This window comes from Mus caroli, unplaced genomic scaffold, assembly GCF_978045245.1.
Source record: "Mus caroli unplaced genomic scaffold, Mus_caroli_1 scaffold_11, whole genome shotgun sequence".
In the NCBI taxonomy this organism is placed as follows: domain Eukaryota; kingdom Metazoa; phylum Chordata; class Mammalia; order Rodentia; family Muridae; genus Mus; species Mus caroli.
Genome location: NW_028227266.1, coordinates 75,228,591 through 75,249,284, shown reverse-complemented (window position 1 = coordinate 75,249,284; position 20,694 = coordinate 75,228,591). Strand labels below are relative to the sequence as shown.

The 20,694-nt window shown below is 38.3% G+C and overlaps 1 protein-coding gene across 1 annotated transcript in view; it reads left to right on the top strand.

Annotated features, from left to right (window-relative positions):
- The window catches only part of Sack1b (scaffolding CK1 anchoring protein B), an 82,294-nt gene that overhangs the window by 21,708 nt on the left and 39,892 nt on the right, over window positions 1-20,694 (top strand). The gene's annotated exons all lie outside the window — the stretch shown is intronic.

Below are 20,694 nucleotides of genomic sequence, written 5' to 3'. Positions count from 1 at the left end.
AAGTTTTCTTAACTATTCAGCTGTCTCTTTAGCCCCTATCATATCTTATGTGTCTAAGACAGTAACAGTAGGTCTCCACTGAAGGATGTATTATAAGAAATTTCGTTCTCTCATAATGGTCCCAAGAAACTTCCTACTCTTGGAGACAAAGGTACGTGGACTGGAATTAGATGATTTTTTTATATATATAACATTGTTTGCTATAGAACTAAACAACATATTCTTGCTCTCAGAATGGTTCATGATATTATTATATAAACTAGAGTTCTACTTAGCTTTTTTTCTGAATTATATATTAATAATATAAAATCAACATATGACTAGTTTTTCTAGCGAACTCCTGAAGAACTTAGCATTTTGGGGGCCTTTAACTCTTTATCAGGTACTTATATTGCCTTATAATTCTTCTATATTTTAGACTTCAGATAAGACTGCAGAAATGTCCTTGTAATCAATGAAAATTATTCCAAGTTTCTTGTGTCTTTTATCTGTTTTGTTTTGTTTTTGTTTGTTTGCGTGTTTTAAAATAAGATGATCACCATAGAAGATGTTTTCAAGACTGTGGCAACATTTCTCAAGCTTAAAATATCTGGACCAGTCTGGGTGTGGTGGTACATGTCTATAATTTCTGTCCTCAAGAGACAAGAGTCAGCAGGATCTTGAGGCTATCTTCAGGGCCATCCTTGTCTATACAGTGAATTCTGGGCCAGAAAGAGTTAGGAAAACACTACCTCAAAGTTTAAAAAAAAAAGAAAAAAAATTGACAAAAATATAAATTTTATTTATTGGGTCCATCCTGTATAATAGAGAAATTTAGGACAGAAACATATAAGTGTGTCCTCATATACTCTCCATGTCAACATGACACCAAAGCACGTGAAAGATATAGTTTTATGAAGTGTGAAAAATATAAGGGCCACAGAGTGCTTAGTGACATTACAGATTACAAGACAGATAGCTAAAGACATAAAAGTCGCACAAGGAAGACACCATTTTCTTAAGCTAGTGCTAGATGCAGGCTTTGTGTGAGTAAGGCAGCCCCCCGCCCCTTCGAATTCAGATAGCCCCACTTTTAGGGGGGCTGATTCCTATAGCAACTTTATATTGACAAAGGTGATTATCTGTTTTATTTACTAAACATTAATAAAACATCAGCTTTCAAATGAGGGCATAAGAGTGGGCCAAGCTTTTAGTGAATGAATTAAACTGCCAGTCAAATTTTCTGAACTGCTCTATTTTAAAAACAATCCTTTCTTTTGTGCTGGGAACAAATGATGTAGTTACATTTTATAAATCAGATGAGAATGTGTCGTAAGCCACATTATTCACGGAAAACTGGTGACTGTATCAGAGCATATACACATCAATCTGCCTCCCCCAAGTTATGAGGAGCCACAAACATAAGGCAGGTAGTAGCATAATCCTTTTTAGCTAGTCCCTCATCATAGAAAATTAGTTTATGACCTTTTAATATATTACTCTTCCTAATGTATGCTTAATGAGCCTCTGAAGTAATATCTCTATCTGGAAATTCCACTTGAATTAGGACTTCCAGAGGAACCAGAAGTCTATACTATAAAACAAGGTCATTTTCTGCTTCTTGTCCATACACTCAAAATGACACAACATTGAAAAACATTTTATCATGTTATATAACATGCTGAGTTAAGGAGAATTATTTGATCTTATAAATTGCATGCACTGCAGTTGAGTATAAGTCAGAGAAGACAACGTTTGATGTTTTGGGAGATCAAATATTCTTATCTCTCTTCTGATGCAGTGACTATCAAGGTCTAGTTGACCACATTCATAAGGGATACTGAATCTCAAAGATTTTAAATGTCCCTTCAAATGTGACTCCAGGAAATTTTTTTCTTTAATCTCATTTTTTTTTTAAATTCATGCTTAACCCTATAACTGGCCAAGGTCCTGCGAAAAGTTTCAGAGTAGGATCAAATATCAGTCAGTTACAGGATCACACACTCATAACTCCCAAATTCCAGACACTGAGGCAGGGGTATTGTTAGGTTGAAATCAGCCTGGGATCTCTAGTGTGATAATGTCTCAAAAGGCCAACTGTACAATGAGAAAGAAAACACTATAGAAGCTGGCACATGGGTTTTTAAATATGATTTGTAGTCTTCATGCCTGCCCTCTGTCCAACAGAAAATCAGGTCCTGGTCTTATCCTTTACATCCACAGAAGTTGGCTAATCAGTGACAAACTCTATGTTTTGGATTGTTTTCAGAACATTCATTTTCTATATTAGTAACTCAGTATATTGTCATAACACTGCATTGGGATGACCATTTATCATAAAATTCTTAAATAAGGTAGATTTTTCTTTTTTTGTGAGTAGAAACAAATTTCTTGCTTCAGAGGTTCTCGGGAGAGTCTTCTTGTAATCAGCCTTGTAAAATTTTATGGAAATACAATGCTAAATAAATAAGTCCAGGACAAGGGACAAGAGAGCCAGAATGCGGTCCCAAAATAAGTTAAATCTATGTTTAGTACCCTGCTAGCAACCAAGCTAAGGCAGTTAGGAAAGTAAGGGCCTTGTTATGCAAAACTCTTACATTCAGGAAAAGAGTGTAAATCCTGCCTGCTGCAGTGTCCAGACAGCTGAGGTCCTTATTGGACATCAAGCCCACCTTCCTGCTCTTAGACAAAGGGATGTCACTTGTACTGTATCTTATCTGTCTTTAATCAAAATAAATGAGTGTGTGTGTGTGTGTGTGTGTGTGTGTGTATGTGTGATATTCACACATATCTTTTATATTTATTTTACTTTTACAATTGTTTTGTACTTGGGATTAAAGCCAGGGTCTCACATTAACAGAGCATACACCATCTACTTATGAATCACTGATCTCAGAAAGATCCTTAGTTTTCATTCTAGCTTGTTATACAGTCTATGAATCAAGTTGTTTTTCTAACTAGAATATTATTTTATAGCATTATCTAGGCATTAATTTTTATGCATAACATTTTTGCCAGTTACTCCATAGATGTTGTTTTATGGTCCTTCCATGGTATTGTATATATTTGCTTATTTTGTTCTCTTCTGAATTTTCAGTTTGGAAAGGCCAACTATAGCTACTGTCATATATGTTCTCTAAAGTAATGTATTTCAGCTTCCTAAGTGCCTTTCTACGTTGTTCTGAGCGGTTGGCATTTGGACTGACTTCATATGCTCTGATAGCGTCTAGCATGACTTTTCCCAGGCAATTATTAACATCTCAAGAGGTGTTCCCAAGATTACATATGCATGTATGCTAATTACTGTGAGACACGCCTACCTACTACTTTAAAATGTTATCCATTTCTTAGTTATCCTTTGGTACATATTCAGGGAGCTGTTACGTCTGATCATATTGGTTCTGTGTGTGTCCAGAATTCTGTTTGCATCCCCGCTTTCTCTTGAATCCTCTTGCTCACACAATACAGCTTATTTTGTGATATGGAAATCTTACTCCTCAGAATATGGAATCAGAAAGACTCATGAGCAGAAGTATATAGTTTGAATTAGGGTGAAGTCATTTCTGTGGCAGCACACTGCTGACATTCAGGTACCAGCTCCACCCTGAGTAGTCACTGTTCCTGGGAATGTTTGTTTAGTTGCCTTGGTTGTTAGTAATACAGAAGAATATTGCCCATCAGTGGGCCCCATGAATGCCAAAGGGAAGGTGAGTAGATTATGGGTACCCTTCCTGGGAATCAGCTGGTTGTATAAAATTAGTGCTAAATCAGTATCTTCAGTTATTTTATAAAGGACATGAAGCAAACTCCTTTTGGTGCCTTTTAAAAGTCCAGTATTCCTTTCTAAACCTCCTACAGTTCTCACCAGCTCACACTTTATACAATGTATCATTCTCTTGGCTGAGTTACTGTCTGATGTGAATGAGCCAGCGTCATTGTGCCACAGAGTCACTCCCTGGTGCATCACCATGCAAACATGTCTGTCTAGCTAAGAGATACTTAAGTATTTGTCAGCACTGTCATTATATTAGACTCATCTCTCTCCTAATGATCTCAGCCTTTGTAAAGAATTTCCTCTCTATCTCATCTCTGTTCTGACTCTCAGTGTGAATTCTTCCATTGAATTTGACTCAAAATTAGTCTTTTCCTGGAAGGATATTTTGCTTCATCAGATTTAATGACATCACTGTTCAGTGGCATGCAATTGAGTATCTTTTCCTTGGATGAGATAATATTCTATGGTAGTCCACGCTTATGTTTGAGAATATGTGTGAAGGGAAAAGAGGAGGGGAGGGGGAAGAGACAGGAAGAAGCTGAGAAGGAAAGAGAGGGATATATATAGAGTGAAGGAGATTAAAGAAGGAAGGGAGGAAGGGAGGACAGGAGGGGAGGATAGGTAGGGGAAGAGAAAGAGGAGAGATTGTTAAAATAGTGCTGACTATGCTGGGCATGTGGTTTTGTGGTATGCACAGCCCTTGAGAGCTACCACAGTTTGGGGGGGGGGGTGTCACTTTCTAACATTCAAAAACCATGAGTTTTTATATTGACTTCAAGCATTTGACTACTGATTTGTCTACGTGGGAAACTCCTTTTATTGCTAATTCCCTGGTGCTTTACTGCAAGATAAGTTGGCCCATCCTGTTACTAGTCATTCCTCCTCTTGCTTCCTTCCCAACTACTAACCCTGATAGGATGCTACTATAGTTACTTAAGGGAGTTTCCACTTGGAGACCTTTGAGACCTGCCATGCAGTAGTTTTGTGATTCATTGACTGTATAGATAGACGGGCAAAGGTTACCATCAGCTTTTAATGGCTCTAATTTAAATAATACATTTTTGGAAAAAAAAAAGAAAAACCTCATCTTGGGATGGGGTACAGGCTTAGCATTTCGGCATCGCCTTAAATCCCAGGTCAGCTTGCTTTTGTTTTTATTTGATATTGCAAATGTTTCTCCTTAGGTTTTTTTGTTTTGTTTTACTTTATAATTTAGTTGTTTGTTTGGTTTTGTTGCCTTTTTTTGTCTTGTTTTTGTGACATGGAGACAACCACACTCCAGGGGATGCTTGTGCATGCTATCTCCTGACATGACGTTTTCTATGTATTTAGAATCTCATGTGGTGCCAAGCTGTCCTCTCCCTTAGACTCTCATTGCATTGTTCCAAACTGGAACTCTGCCAGAAGTGACCAGCTTAGGCTTTCACATCAGCGATTTGGCATTTGCCCTTTCAAAATGAGAACAAGGTTAGCCAGCCTCAGTGTTTAGTAAGACAACATTTTGCTTGAATCCTCATCTGGGATCATTTGAGATAGGACTGTTGCTGGTGTGTTTGAAGATTATATTCACCACATTGGTCATAGAGCAACACAATGGCTCACAAATGGTAACACTAAGAGGTTTGAACTGGCAACATATTGATTCAACATAAGAAGAGTCGAATAAAGAGTGGAGATCATTTTTTATGCTCATCATATGTGTAGAGATATTTCCCTCGGTGAAAAACTCTGAGGGTTTGGAGAAAGAAAAAAAAAAAAAAGATTTCTCTGAATCTGAAATGAACTGAACTCAGAAGTGGTAAAGCAGGAAACCTTCTTTACGAGGTCTTCACAAGCATATCTAAGGTTCTAGATGAAAAATAATTGCTTTTAAAATAATTCTCTGAAATTCATATTCATGATGGACCCACAGTCCTCATATGGGAAAATTCTGTAGCTCTAGTTTTGTGGTGGATCTATGACAGAGCTACATGCCAAATTTCACACTCTTAGCTTGTATTGTTACTTAGGATACAGTTCAAAAGGCAACGGAGTATATGATCAAGGCCTATCCAAATTAGTCCTTTGCCTAACAATTACTTAATTGCTTTTGGGTTCAGTGGTAGAACATCTGCATAGCTCCACATCTGCAAAATGGCCTTCCTCCGTCCATTACTATGTTAACACTGCTGTGCTAACAACAGTGGTGCTGCTTTATGCTTTATGGAAACAAAATTTTGAATATATATGTTTGGTGATTATTTATATTTGCTCATAGTTTTTTTTTCTGCCATAGTCTTAAAATAAAGCCAGACTCTTAGTTACCTATTGATTTGTGTGATATTAATTCTGATGGTATATCTATGGTAGTTACCTATTGATTTGTGTGATATTAATTCTGATGGTATATCTATGGTAGTTCTTTGGAATGGTAAGCAGTAATTGTCATTATAAAATAGTGTCATAGAAGAACTGAGTTTTCACAAACCTTAGTAACAACTACATTTCACTTGTTTATTTACATGTGGTGCTTTCAAGACAAGGTTTCTCTGTGTTGCTCTGGATGTCTTTGGTACTTGCTCTGTAGACCAGGCTAGCCTCCAACTTGGAGATCCACCTGCCTCTGCCACCCGAGGGCTGAAATTAAAGGCATGTGCCATCACTACTACTACTTTTTTATAGGAACAGATTCAGGAGCCTTACAAAGTTACTCGATTTCATGATGATGATGGATAGATAGGTAGGTAGGTAGGTAGGTAGGTAGGTAGGTAGGTAGGACAAACAAAGAGGAAGAAACAAGTGACATTCTGCCAGGGAATGAAAGAACGTGGACAAAGAAGAGATAACATACTCTAGGTCTAGGAATTCTTCATTTAGAACACTATAGATTGGATAAGCTAAAGACCTTTGTAGTCACTGAGGCCTTTTATCAAAGGTTAACTTTCAGACTGGATGTGTTGGTAGAACATACCTGTAATGGTAAATAGAGGCCAAATATTAGTCCCATCTCTATTGTGAGTTCCAGAGCAGCAAAGGCTACAACAACAGCAACTTGTTGAGTTTCTTGATAGGAACATTGCTTTACTTTGCCTGCAGTCTTCTCAACGAGCTAGCGGGACATTGCTGTGCAAGGGAGCCTCGCTGGGATGAGGAATGTGCCATGTTCATGTGTGTCACAGGACTGATTCTCAGCTTCATCACTCATTGTATACCTTCCATATCAGTGACTGCAGTCTTTTAAGTTGTCACTCTGAATGATCTAGAAATGCCTGAGCTTTCAGCATCAGGCCTGGAGATGACATTTTCTGAAAATCCAAAGTAGAGGAACTATGATATAGCTATGTGTGATTGTAATCAGCTTTAATGCTACGACTCAGGAGGCTAAGGCCAAAATCACGTCAGGAACTCAGAAACTGAGTGCCAGGCTGTCCAGAGCTACATAGTAAGGACTTTATCTCACATATTTAAAAAAAAAAGGGGAAAGCCATTCAAAATTTGGTCCAAGAAAGAAAATTACAATACATAATTGATGTGATAAAATGCCAGGAAAATAGATATTGGCGAGCTTGTTATTGTATTAATGTACATATTTATGATTCACTTTTTAGTTATTTTCAGAATACTTACATCCCTTATGGAAAACACTGAAGTTAATAGCAAATGTGATAAGAAAGTCAGTTTCTGGGTTGAGATAACAAACACTGCTAGCATGAGAAAAATAAGCAAAAGTAAAGTATTGGGGGCCTGCAAGTGTGTGCTTATGTGTATGGTTGTATCTTAATGCTTTGTGTGGATCTAAAAACAGTGTTAATTTATTAAGTACTATATATGTGTACATATTGTGAATAATGTAAAACCTTCACCTCTGCCATGTTTCCCTTTTGATGTTCCATAATAAAACATAATGACACAGTACAACTTCTGCACAGTGATGTGATGGCGTAATAGGACGGAGCATCCTGGGTGCAAGCGATAAGAGGTTCCCTGTTGTGTGGAGATTTTAAAATTGCCGGTAATAAGGCTGCTTAGAATGCTGCTGCTTTCTATTATAGGGCAACAGTGGCAATTGAGAACAGCATTACTGAGAAGGAACTATTTCGTCCTCACTGCTCCTCCTTCCACTAGTCTCTCACTCACCAGCATCCCCAACCCAAGGACAGGTCTGAGATGAGAGTCTCAAGACGGGATTCCTTTAAGAATGAGGAAAGTCTCCTAACTGTGCATAAATGTTTGCTTCTAAATAATCACTGACCCTTTGAAGTTAAAAAGCAGAGAATGCAGCTTCCTTATCTCCTTTCCCAATGCAGAAAGAACCTTCCTTTAAGCCTTACTAATTTCCTACTAATAATCATTTTGATATTTGCCTCTTGGGATTGGAGTGTGGGGGGCGGTGTGTGTGTGGGATATCTTAAACAAGCAAATAAATGCGAAAGGCAAAAGCATTGCCATTTGGCTAAATATCAATCCGATATTCGCTACTGAAAAATCCATAATGGAAAACATCCGCATCACAGGAGTCATATTTCAGCTCTCAGAAACGCTCGCACAGTGGATAGCAAAGGCAAACATGATGCCTCTGTCTTACACACAGGCAGAGAGAGCCAGAGAGAGTCCAAAAGTCCAAGTTAACCAGCTGATCAGTGACCATAGCACTCATGGTGGCCAGGCTCCCAGTTCTTCTGCATCACCGTGCGTTGTGTAAGTCTTTGTGTGTCAGAAAAGGAACCCTTGATCACTGAGCCCCACTAGTAAACTCAGACTTCTAGATCTTTTTACTTTACAATTTTCATTTATTATTATTTTTAGATTCATTTGATTCCATGTGTGTGAGTGTTTTGCTGACATGTATATATGCGCACCACCTGCATACCTGTGAGCCAGTATGTGGATGCGAGCCAGTATGTGGGTGCGAGCCAGTATGTGGGTGCTAGGAACCGAATGCAGATCCTTTGCAAGAAGTAAACCATCTCTTCAGCCCTGTCCTTTGGACTTTCACTGGCTATGGTATAGACCTTTTCAGGGTGGTTCCTTGGCATAATCTGATTGTGTGATCTACTGGCAGACTATAGCGTACAGCTCACTAATTGTGCCACTGGTTGCTTGCTCTTCATATCTTTCATCCCTGTGGATTTTTAAGGTCTTCATTTTGGGGGGGGTGGGGGTGGGGGCTTAGCTGTTGGTGATTTGGCTCAGATTTCTCACATGCCAGAAAAAAATCTGTGATGCCTTTGGGAGTGTAGTATGGAAGACATGAGGGATTTAGGGATTTAGAGAGGGCTTGACAGTTAATACAGATCACCCTGTTGTGGGTAAGAACTGGGTTTGATGATGTCATCAGATGTTGGCTGTCTATATCCTTTTTCACTTTATACCATGTGGATGCAATCCTTCTGGACTCTCACTAAAAGTCTAAGTGTTTAGCTGGATGGTGGTGGCACACATCTTTAATTCCGTCATTTGGAAGGCAGCTAGATCTCTGTGAGTTCAATGCTAGCCTCGGCTACAGAGCCAGTTCTAAGCCAGTTATATACAGAGAAACCCTGTCTCTAAAACAATACAAAACAAAAGTCTAAATGTTTGCCAGGGTCTCCTTTTCCTTCGGAAAACTGGAGCTCTGTCTTTTAACTTCCCACTGATTATCTACAGCTCTTTCAGGGCTTTTGCCTTCTCCGCAGATTTCCCACTTGCTCTCTGCCTGGGTGGGATTTGGTGCACACCCTAATTTCCTAGGCACCGACTTCAAGTGGATCATTCTTCTCTATGGTCAGGACTCCTTAGCTTTCTTTACTTTGGTAAATCTGAACTGATATTTTGTTTATCCTCTGAGATTGAGAGACGTCTCTTGACTACAGTTACTGTTAGGCCCCAGTGTTTTTTCACTGTGAGCTAGCAAATGGGAGGTGAAACGGGCAGAATCTGCCCTTGTCTGGATCTTGGTCCCACAAGCCCTGGCTGCCAATTTTATTTATTTTAAAAGTTGTTTTTCTGCACAGGTCAGTTTACTATAAGATGGCTGGTCTGATAAAGACCATTGTAGTCTGAACCACATTTAAATTCTCATTTTCTTAAATGAGAATTTAAGAAAAACATTTCTGTCTTAGATGTTATTAATGGGTTTAAAATACAAAAGTAAAATATCACAAGAAAAAAAATTCACCAGACAATTGGTTGAATTTATGTTAGTACTAAACTATGAATATTGTTCATCTGGGGAGTCATGAAATTTGCTTTCATTATATACTCATGCTGAATATTTTAACATTTGTGTAGATGGGAGCCATTCTGAATTTTGCCCTTTTCTTCTTCTATTTATGTCTGTCTGTCTGTCTTTTTATTTAAGTTAGGGTCTTGCTATATATCCCTTGCTGGTCTGGAGCTTACTATATAAACCAAACTAGCTTCCGACTCATAGGGAATCCCCCTGCCTCTGCCTTCTAAGTGCTGGAATCAAAGGAGAAAAGCTGCATACTTTTCTAACACTTTTCTTAATGTAGGGTACATCAGGAAACATTATTTCCAAGGTTGTCTTAATGAAACTTTGTGAATCTAAACTACCTTTGATGTGCCCCTGCAGTTAAAAATGCCACTGTTTAAAAGGGGTGCTTGAATTTCCTTGCTTCTAGAATCTTAGAGAGCCAAGACCTTGAAACACACTGCAAATGTTTAACTCTGAGAAACTTCAGAGTTTGTGTACTTCCGAATCTAAAGATTTATATGCATTCGTTCATTGATTGAGTATGTATGTGTGTGTATGGGTGTCTGTATATGTATCACTTTTGTGCAGAAGACTGTGGAGGTCAGAAGAGGCTGCTGGGTCCCATGGAACTGGAACCAACCAAACCAAACCAGGAATAGTAAGGGCAGTAAGTTCACATAACCACCGAGCCGTCTTTTCAGCCCCCTGCTTCTGTATTAAAGGCTAAAATATATTTTCAAATAACACTATAAAAGTTAAACAACCGTATAAAATTTAGTAGTGCAGTTTTCTGACATATGTATAAATTTCACATTTAATCTGTTATATTAAACATGATTGTAAAAACATACATAATCCTATAATTTTTAAAAAGTGTGAAAATCAAAATTTATATCCATAAGGAAAACAAAATACAAGAACCTTACAACATCATATTCAGTATAGTTATTTTACAATATATTTTACTTTGGGGAAATATGTATGAAAAGTACTATGTTAACCTTTTGAACTATATATGGATTAATTTTTCTCTATTCACTTATCACAGTGAAGTTTAAAAACCTGTGCACTAAGAGCCAAGCTCAATCTCCTCTGCCCAGTGACACTTTTAAGTATTCATTTCAGCTGCTAACATTCGGATTTTAAAACTCTGCAGCTCATTCCCAGAATCAAATAGTGCTTTGCCTGCTGCCGTCCTAAAGTTTTGTAAAATAGACTAATTTAGATTTAGTCAGAAGAGTTTAGGATTTAGTTATATAATACATACTCTGGTTAGTTAGTTATACAGAGGCATAATCCCCAGAGCTCAAAGCCACAGGTTTCCCCGGGCTGGGTGTCACATTAATGCATATGTCTACAGAGTTTAAGGTTCTAGAGTGGTGTCAAGAAATCAAGAGTCCTAACAATGAAACATTGCAGAAACTGGGCCCAAGGAGAACACTCAGCAGTGAGATATCTTCAGCAATGGTTGAAAGGTGGGGCCCCAATTGTCCCCTTTTGTGTTGGTCAGGCTTGGAGACTTCTTTCCGGTAAGTAGAGCAGGGCACTAATAAGAGAAGCCTAGAGTAAAAGGCATTTTGATCCCGTTCACTCTTGCATTGCAATCTGGAGGGATCCAGCAGCTACCTCATGGTGTTGCTTAGCAGCTCACAGAGTGTTCCAAGGAATGAGGAGCCAAGATCACCTACCAGCTGCTATGAGAATCACCTTGGAACGAGTTTTCCTTCCCACCAGCTTCAGATGACTTCAGAGCCAGAAGAGACTGAGTGAGCGCCTACCAACCATGCATGCCCTTAGAGTTCTTACCCACTTGAGCGATGAGATAAAGATGCTAATGTTTTAAGTTTAAGGATAATTTGTGGTGCAACAAAAGATAGCAAATAAGGTATGTGTTCCAAGAAGTCTTGTCTTTCCTGGTGAAGTGAGAAAACTGAGAATTCTTGGTTTTAATTACTTATTTTTATTACAATCATAGTTTATTCATACTGTAGTAATTTTAATATCCTTCATAATATGCTATATTAATACAATAACTTTACAACTGGAAGCCACCTAGCAAATCATGCAAATAATAGAATTTTAAAAGATGAGGAAAATTTTGGTTATCAGTTTGTTATCCTTTACATTTTAAAGTACTTAATGCTGTAAAGGTTTACCATCATATCACACCTGAGTGCCATATAGCTTATTCTCACAGGTATAGGCTATATATGGATATGTTATAGTATTATTAGTCGTTTAATGTATGTGCTATGTAGAGCCAGATTCTCAGTTAAACTTAAAGTCACAGAAAGCACATCCCTCCTGTGGTATTCCACACAGTACAGTGTGTTCTGTCTCACTGTGTCATTTATAGTCATCTCTAAAGACTTCAGGTTTAAAATAGTGGAGATTCTTTCAGGACTTGTATTCAACAGTATGACTTCAGCTAAATAGCAACTTGAGCCATGTAAATGTTGTATGTGGCATGGTCTGAACTGACTTATGCGGCTTTCCCAACCTTTCAATATCTGACATAGGAATAAAAGTGCCATGAATTTGTAAGTGTAGCCCCGATGTTTTGGACTGTGACCATCTGTTGATTTATGTAGCATGACAGCCCCACAGGTAAATTAGGGGAAGAAAATCAACTTCGTACAATTTTAACATATGTGTCTGGTGTCTGCCAAGAAGGATATGCCCACACTTGCCATGCTAGATGTAAAACTATAATCTAGTCTGTTCAGGTGTCATCTTTGAGAGGATTCACTTGAAATGATTTTAATTAAGAACCTAAGAAATAGAACTCTACAGGGGTTTGTCCTGAACCATCTGGTGTTCAGCTTAATACTTTTGTGGTTTATTTTGATGGAGCAGAATATGAAGCCTGTTCCTTAGGTGTTTTTATTTAATAAATGACTCAGGAAAGAGTAGCATGTTCCTATAAATCAGGATTAAAGTAAAAAAAAAATGATTTGTTTGGCCAAAAGGTATTAGAAATGAGCAGATGCAAACTTGTTATTGTACCTTTTAAAAAGAACTTCTTGCTCATATGCATGATAGAAACTCCGATTCTGGGTAAGCTTGCATGAAGTGTGCTTCATTGTATAGACTGTGACAGAGAAAGGACATGAGGAAACACAAATGTCATCTGTACTGAGCAGTTTTATGTCAACTTAAAACATGCTAAATTCATCTAAGAGGAGAGAACCTTAGATTGTGGGTGGTGCCACCATGGGCTGGTAGTCTATAAGAGAGCAGGTTGAGCAAGTCATGAGGAGCAAGTCAGTAAGCAGCACTCCTCCATGGCATCTGCATCAACTCCTACCTCTAGGTCCCTGCCCTGCTTGAGTTCCTAACCTGACTTCCTTCAGAAATGAACAGTGATATGGAAGTGTAAGCCAAATAAAACCCTTTTCTCCCCAAGTTGGTTTTTGGCCATGGCTTTTTATCACAGCAATGAAAACCCTGATGAAGACAACATCCAACACTTCATTAATGAGAAAGAATATTATAAAGAAATATTGAATCAATTATTACTCTTTGGCCTAGGGGGGGAATGAAATTAATTAAGCTGGAGCAGTTGTGAACTGGGGACCATCGAGCGATACTTCCATGATATTTGAAGTTCCTTCCACTATTAGAAAAGTCCCATTATTCTCCCTCTTCTTTCTTGAGACTCATGCATTTATGTCTATGTATGTGTCTTCATATGCTTGGCTGGCTGTGTCAGTTTGTATTCTACTGTAATCTGTATAAGTAATGTGTGCTCAAACACACTTGTTCCTTTGAACAGCTACTCATTCTGAAAATAATCATCCAATGGTCATGTTAAACACTTCTGGTGGTGTGTGTGTGTCTGTATGCGTGTGTGTGTGTGTTATGGATAGTGGCTGTTTCACTGAGGAAGGCCCATATTGATCAACTTACAGTTGTCATTCTTTGAAGTTCATTTACATGACTTCTGTGTAGTAGTTTCTAGAAGAAGTAAAACACTACACTTTCACAAATATTTTCCATCAAAACTGACAGAATGAAAATGGAAAAATATTTTGATATTTGAAGTCCCATTTTTATTGCCGTCAGGAAAATTCCCTAGGTTTGAGATTACACATGTCTGTCAAATTCCTTGGAACTGGTTTAATATGAGTCAATTTGCTGATTAAACATAAGTGGGCATCATAGCATTTCCAGGTTTTAGAGGTCAAAATAAAATAATAGGAATCAAAAGAGTGCGAACAACATTGACACAATCCTGACTATATTTACCTGAAAGCCACTGTAGTGTTCTTTATTGGGATCCTTTGTTTTGCTGTTGTGACCACTGCTGCGTCCTCTAGTCTTTTATCTGAGACCTTTTAGGCAAATCACTAATTTTCAGGAGAGTTGGGACACTTCTTGGCTAATTTTCTATTATACTAGTATTGCCATGGCTTAACTTAATAGGGGAAAAACAGATATACAATATGATGTATATTTATACCCACACACATAGTATCTGAACAGTGAATTCACAGATGGGGTATAGCCTTGGATATCATGATTAGTTACATGTAGTTATAATCTTCCTGCTGATAGTGAGCATCTTTGTTTCTGTTGCTGTATGTCCTGGGTATACAAGCAGGGAAGCCATTAAAATGAGATTAAGATTTCTACCATCCATACATATGTTGTTTTCTTCTCTAGAAACAGAGAGTAGGGACAGAGAACTTAAAAGAGTTTCTCAGAATTTTAGAAAAAGTCTGCAAACTTCTTCTGGTGTCTAAGGGAGGACAAAGCAATGTAAACACCTAATTGTGTGTTTATCTTTCAGGTAGAGTGTTTAGCCTTTGATTTGACAGATTTATAGCATGGGATTGCTTAGCTACTCTCAGTATTTGGTTCTCCCCACCCCTAGAATAATAGGATACTATACCATTGAAAAAGAAATAGAAGCAACTCAAAAATATCTAGAAGAAACAGTCAAAGATCATACAAGCATGAAGTAGACAGGCATGGCTCCAGAACTACTTTGTAACCAGCAATGTTAGTGATAAAAGCAAAAAATAATTAATTAAAAATGCATTGGGGTCAAAGAGAAGACACAAATAAAAAAGAGACAGTATCTGAATTGTCATTACATAATTTTAGCCTGCATTATCAGGAATTTCAAAGATTGTGATAGTTGTTTTTGTTTGGTTATAAATAACACTGTCTATTTTTTCTCCTCTGCTTAAGTTAATGTTTTTTATAATGCCTGATAATATATTCTTCCCTTTACTTTACACAGTTTAGCTTTACTTTATACAGTTTGAATGTATATATACTTAAATATATATTTATAGCTACCATAGCTTTATCTGTGTTCCCCTTGGACAAGAACATCTGACATCCTTGATCCTGGCCCCATTACTGCTTTCTTGCATCCTTCTCTTTCCAGTTTCTCTAACCCAAACTGGGATTATCTGTGAGTCCTAGGACAGTCTAGGGACAACTTCAACCATAGAGAGTTATCACTACCTCTGATCATGTGCAAAATACCTCTGGCCACTCCTTGTTCTTTAGGGCAGTCAGAACTGGAACAAGCTGGTCTTTGTAGCCATTTAGCATGTACTGAGATTTCTGACTGTCCACAATCTCTGTTCATGTCTGGCAGCTTCTATACATTCACACTGGGATGTCCCAAAGACCCTAAACTTAATACATCTTCAACTGAGCTACTAACCTCTACTTCCTCACTAGAGATTAGATTTGTTTTCTCAGTAGGGTAATGTTATTACTATCTAACCACACATTCAAATTACTAACCATGAAGTCATTTGTTCAATGTCTTTCTCTCCCCTTTATCTTTCCATAACCTCATGCAAAATTTTCTCAAGAGTAATTAATTCTATCACTCGCATATATCTAATTGGTTCTGTGCTCACTGTTCTTATCGCTGAAGTTGTTAGTATCAGATCTGGACCTAGTACCCCTAAAAAAGTAAGTTCAGTCACTGCCTCAGTATATCAATTAAAAAGACTAGTACAGCGAGAATCATAGAGGGGTGATTTATTTAATGTGGCCACACTAAGAAAAGAAATGAATACAGATGCTAGTCTTTATCTATGAGAACTGTAGCTCTTGGCTTGTTTGATTTCTTCTACAGCCCAGAAACTCTCAGGTGATTTTGATAAGCACGTGCTGCCAAGAAGTGCTTGAGGTAGTTGTCATGTTTTGAACTTCATGACATCCAAGCACAAAGTACAAGGACTTGTTAAATATTATCAAGTATGTGTCCCCATCCAGTTCTACCAGCAGCACACAGGACTCCTGAGAAATGCATTCTTTGACTATCACACACCTTCAAATTCTAAAACCCTGTGGTGGATCACCAAGGCTGGCACCAGTGTTCCGTATCACAAATTCTTGAGAATCGAATGACATTAATCCAAAGTATGGTCCCCAGCCAGCAGAACTGACACCACCCAGAAACTTGTAGCCTAAGCTGGCCCTGTACTTACTATGTAGCCTACAATGGTCTTGAACTTCTTATGCTTCTTCCTCTTGAGTGCTGTGATTTTTACCAGCCGGCCAGTGTTTAAACAAGATTTTCAAGAAATTTGGAAACTGCTGTGAGTCCCATTGTAGCTACACAGCAGGATCATGCTCAAAGCTTTTTAAATTGCTGGTGTCTCTCCTCTCCCTGACCATGAACAAGACTTCAAGTAGCCTCTTAAAGGGCTCCTAAGAGAATTCACTGTGGGGCTCAGACTTCAAACCAAGGGTCTCTTGCCACTGAACTTCAGTAAGGAAGTGTTTGAGTGAAAGGGTAGCTGAGAGCCAGTATCATATGAGACAAGAATTCAGGGGGGCGATCTGTTCAGATGCCCTCCAAGCAAGCAGGAGGATTGAACAAGGATAGGGGACAGACTCTCACATTATCCGTACAATCTAACATTGGAAGTAAATGCCAGCCAAGGCTTGTTGCTAGCCATCTTCTTTCTGTGACCCTTCATGGTGGAAAGAGCCAGTAAACTGCCTGGTACCAAAAATTCAAATTAGGTATGTACAGAGTAACTACATTTATAATTTCATTGGCACAGTTCTAATTGGAAAGGGAACACAAGATAGTTAACTCTGAAGTCAAATATGAGCGGTCATAACCCAGGAAAACCGATTCTGGTTGCCCCAAATGCAGTGTTCCAGTGGCCTTACAGTTTTGTCAGCTTTGTACAGTAATAGAACAAAGAAAGACATAAACCAAAGTATTTAAAAGATAGGCAAATTATAGCAATGCAGAATAGCTCTGATAGAGACCTCAGGTATTAGTTGATGATAATTTTAACCTTTGGATGAAGGACAGTCCAAAAAGGATTTTAGCCAATAATAGTGAGAATGTTATGTCAAACACGAGAGGTACACAACAAATGACTATTCAGTGAGCTAAATACAGCACAACAAAGTATTTGTTGCTCACTAGCTGTGGACCTGTAACCTTCCAGGTCTCCAATGGTTGTAGAACTTCTAACTAGGCAACCAATCATCTAAGACCTTTAACACAGAAAGGAGCAGCATTTTACAATATATGTGAAGATGTGAATATATATCACTGTTATAGTACATCTAAGCTTATCAATGGGACTTTCCTTCACTTATCTTTATACAAAAAGCACACATGTGAGCAAGTGAGATGGCTCAATGATTAACAGAATTTGTTTCTTTCTCACGGTGCCAAGGTTTGGGCTCCACCTCCCCACATCAAGTTTCTCACAACCACCTGTAAATCCAGCTCCAGAGGATCTTTGGGCACCTGCATGCACGTGATAAACATAAACTCACGCAGGCATGCACATATACGCATACTGAAAAATGAATAATTCATCCTTTAAAGGGATGCATGAAAACAAGAGCACAGAACCAGTCTGCTTTTAGGCTGATGCCTTTGAGTGGACCGAAGTGATGCGGGAAGAAAAGGGGCCTTCCCAGCTTCATCTGACCCCATACCAGTACAGCAGAGTCTCTGGGGATCTCTGTAAAACTGCTTCATCTCTTTGGTCTCAGCAGGAAGACCAGTTGTAATGTGAGCTTTGCTTGATAGGACTGTGCTCTTCTTAAGGACTTCAGAGAGAAAGAGAGCAAAAGAGAAAGAGAGACAGAGAGACAGAGAAGTATTGAAGGACAGCCATTAGTTTATCTTTTATTTTATATTTATCAAGTATAAAATTATTTTTATGTTAAAAATGGAATACTTATCACATAATTTCAGTGCTGAATATTCCATCTTTGCTGTTAGTTCTTGGTGACGAATGAGTTTAAAAGCCCTGCTACAGCTTCCAGTATGTCAGTGACAACACACACACACATAAACACACACACAAAACACAGCATATGCACATGTATGCACGCACACGAACACATGCATGAACATCCAGTTGCTATTGCTTGCCTTAGTGAGACTTAATAGACTCTTAAGACTCCATAGTTCACAGCCAATAATGAGATCCTCTGAATATTTCCTTCAACGGGAAAGTGAGTAATGCCTACACTGATAGATGTGGCAGGCATTTCCTTCCCTGTGCTGCCAGTAAGAAAGGCTGAAGTATGTGAGTGCTGAACTTCAAGAACCATAGCAAGAATGTGTGCAGCTAATACATACTTGCTGCCATGGTAAGCTTAATATTGGATGAAACTATAGTTGTGTATTTAGACAATAAAAGGCAATCATAGGTCAAAATTTACATTGTTTTTCAATAGAGCATCACAGTTCTTTGACCCTGGAAAGTTTTACTGACTGAATGGCAACCTCAGCTATTCTTTACATATGGAGAAGAACAGGGCATCTACCCAGCCCAGCTAGGACTCCTGAATACTTTGAAAAGACCCTTAGTCTGAAGATAGGAAATATTTTAACGGTAGTCATGTTTCCAAGACTGTCTCTCCGCACAGTTATCCTCTTTTGCAAAAGCTTGGTATCTGTTATGATATGGCAAATAGAATTCAATCTTATTCCCCACGATGTTGAAGAATTTCCTAATATGTAAAACTATGTCTGATCACTCAAATGTTGACAGAATGAAGCATTCTTTAGAGGCTGTGGTAACTCAGCACCGTGGGATTCAGAAATGGTATGGAAAGGAATATGGGTTTTTTGTTTGTTTGTTTGTTTGTTTGTTTTTTCTTGAAAGCAGCCTTGCTTTCTTTACTCATTGCTGCAAAACTGGAACAGAAAGGAAAACAAAAACAGTTGCTAACTGGAAGTGTGCCACAGAGATTCTAAGCCCTCCCTTGGCATGGCCTGGAAGGCAGTTGCATATTGAGTACAGATGTTTTTTATTAACTAGGTACATAGAGAAATATTACAGCTATTTTTGTACTTCGAAAGATGGATATTCAATGGCAGGGATATTGTTTTATGAGTAGTAGATAACTTAAAGATTACATTTCTTTCCTTTAAGCCTTGCTTTATCCCTGCTGATTCTCTTCCCATCCCCAAATCTATTTACGGATAAAACCTTGAATTTTTTATTAATGTACCTGAATCACTTTCAGAAGTAGCTTTTATTTTAACCCCTAGAAAAGCTGTTAGATTTGAGGGCCTAAATATATAACCTGTACCTCAGTATTTTGTTTCCGATCTTAGCATCAGGATCAGTGTTGTGAGATTTACTCATGAGATGTTTCTCATCTGAAGACGTCACTGCAGATTGCCCTGGTGCCATGTTACTCTTCAACTCTGTTTTCATTAGAGTAATTCTAACAATTCTGTGCAGCTTCTCCTTTTCTTTCTGGAAGGTGACAGATTCCTTTCTTTGCTAATTTAAATTTAATGTTTTGAGAAATTCTTATATAAATACTCTATTTACATAACTTTAACCTTTCATGATGCCAGCTCCTCCTGTGCCTTCCTACTTCTGGTCGAACTCATAATTTCTTCTCCTACTATTGTCTATATCTAAACCCCATACATCTAGACAGACAGACAGACAGACAGACAGACAGGTAGATAGATAGATAGATAGATAGATAGATAGATAGATAGATAGATAGATAGATAGATAGATAGATAGATAGATAGATAGATGCTCATCTATACAAGTGTTTAGCACAGATCACATAGGATTAGAAAACCCATCAGGTAACTTTTCCCTGGAGAAAACTTACCCTCTTTCTCTCATCAGGATTGATCTCTTTCACGAGGCCCAGCCACATTGGCACATTAACTGATGTTGTCATTGTACAGGTCATGTTTAGGTGACCATATGTTGCTGTTTTATGAGTGTAGCTCCCTCCCTGTCATTTCTAGATAAACCTATCTTGCTCCAGATGACCAGGTCCTGCTCTTACAGTATTCTCCTTTTCTCGGTATTCCCTGAGCCTTACCTCTGAGATTTCATGTGACTTTGTATGTTTCATACCAGTTGCTAAAAGGATAACTGGGAAACATGACAGCTTGCTATGCAGTCATTTGCTGTTGAGGTTTTACACTACTATTCATTTTTTAAAATAGCTATATGTATTGTTCCTCATCAATCCTCTGTGGGAGGGCTAGTCTTTATTTTATTAGTTCTAGTAGTGTAATATATGTTATTTTAACCAGTGTGAAATCATCTTAATCAAAAAAACTATTTTGATTGAGGATGGTTGTGATCCCTGCAGTCTGGAGCCCTGATGCAGAAGAATTGCTATGAGTAGTCCAAATACAGCCCTGCTGCAGAACAGGATCCTGTCTCAGAAAAAAAAGGAAGGAAGGAAGAAAGAGATGGGGAAAGGAAAAGGAAGAGGGAGAGGGAGGGGGGAGGGGTAGAGAGAGGGAAAGGGAGAGGGA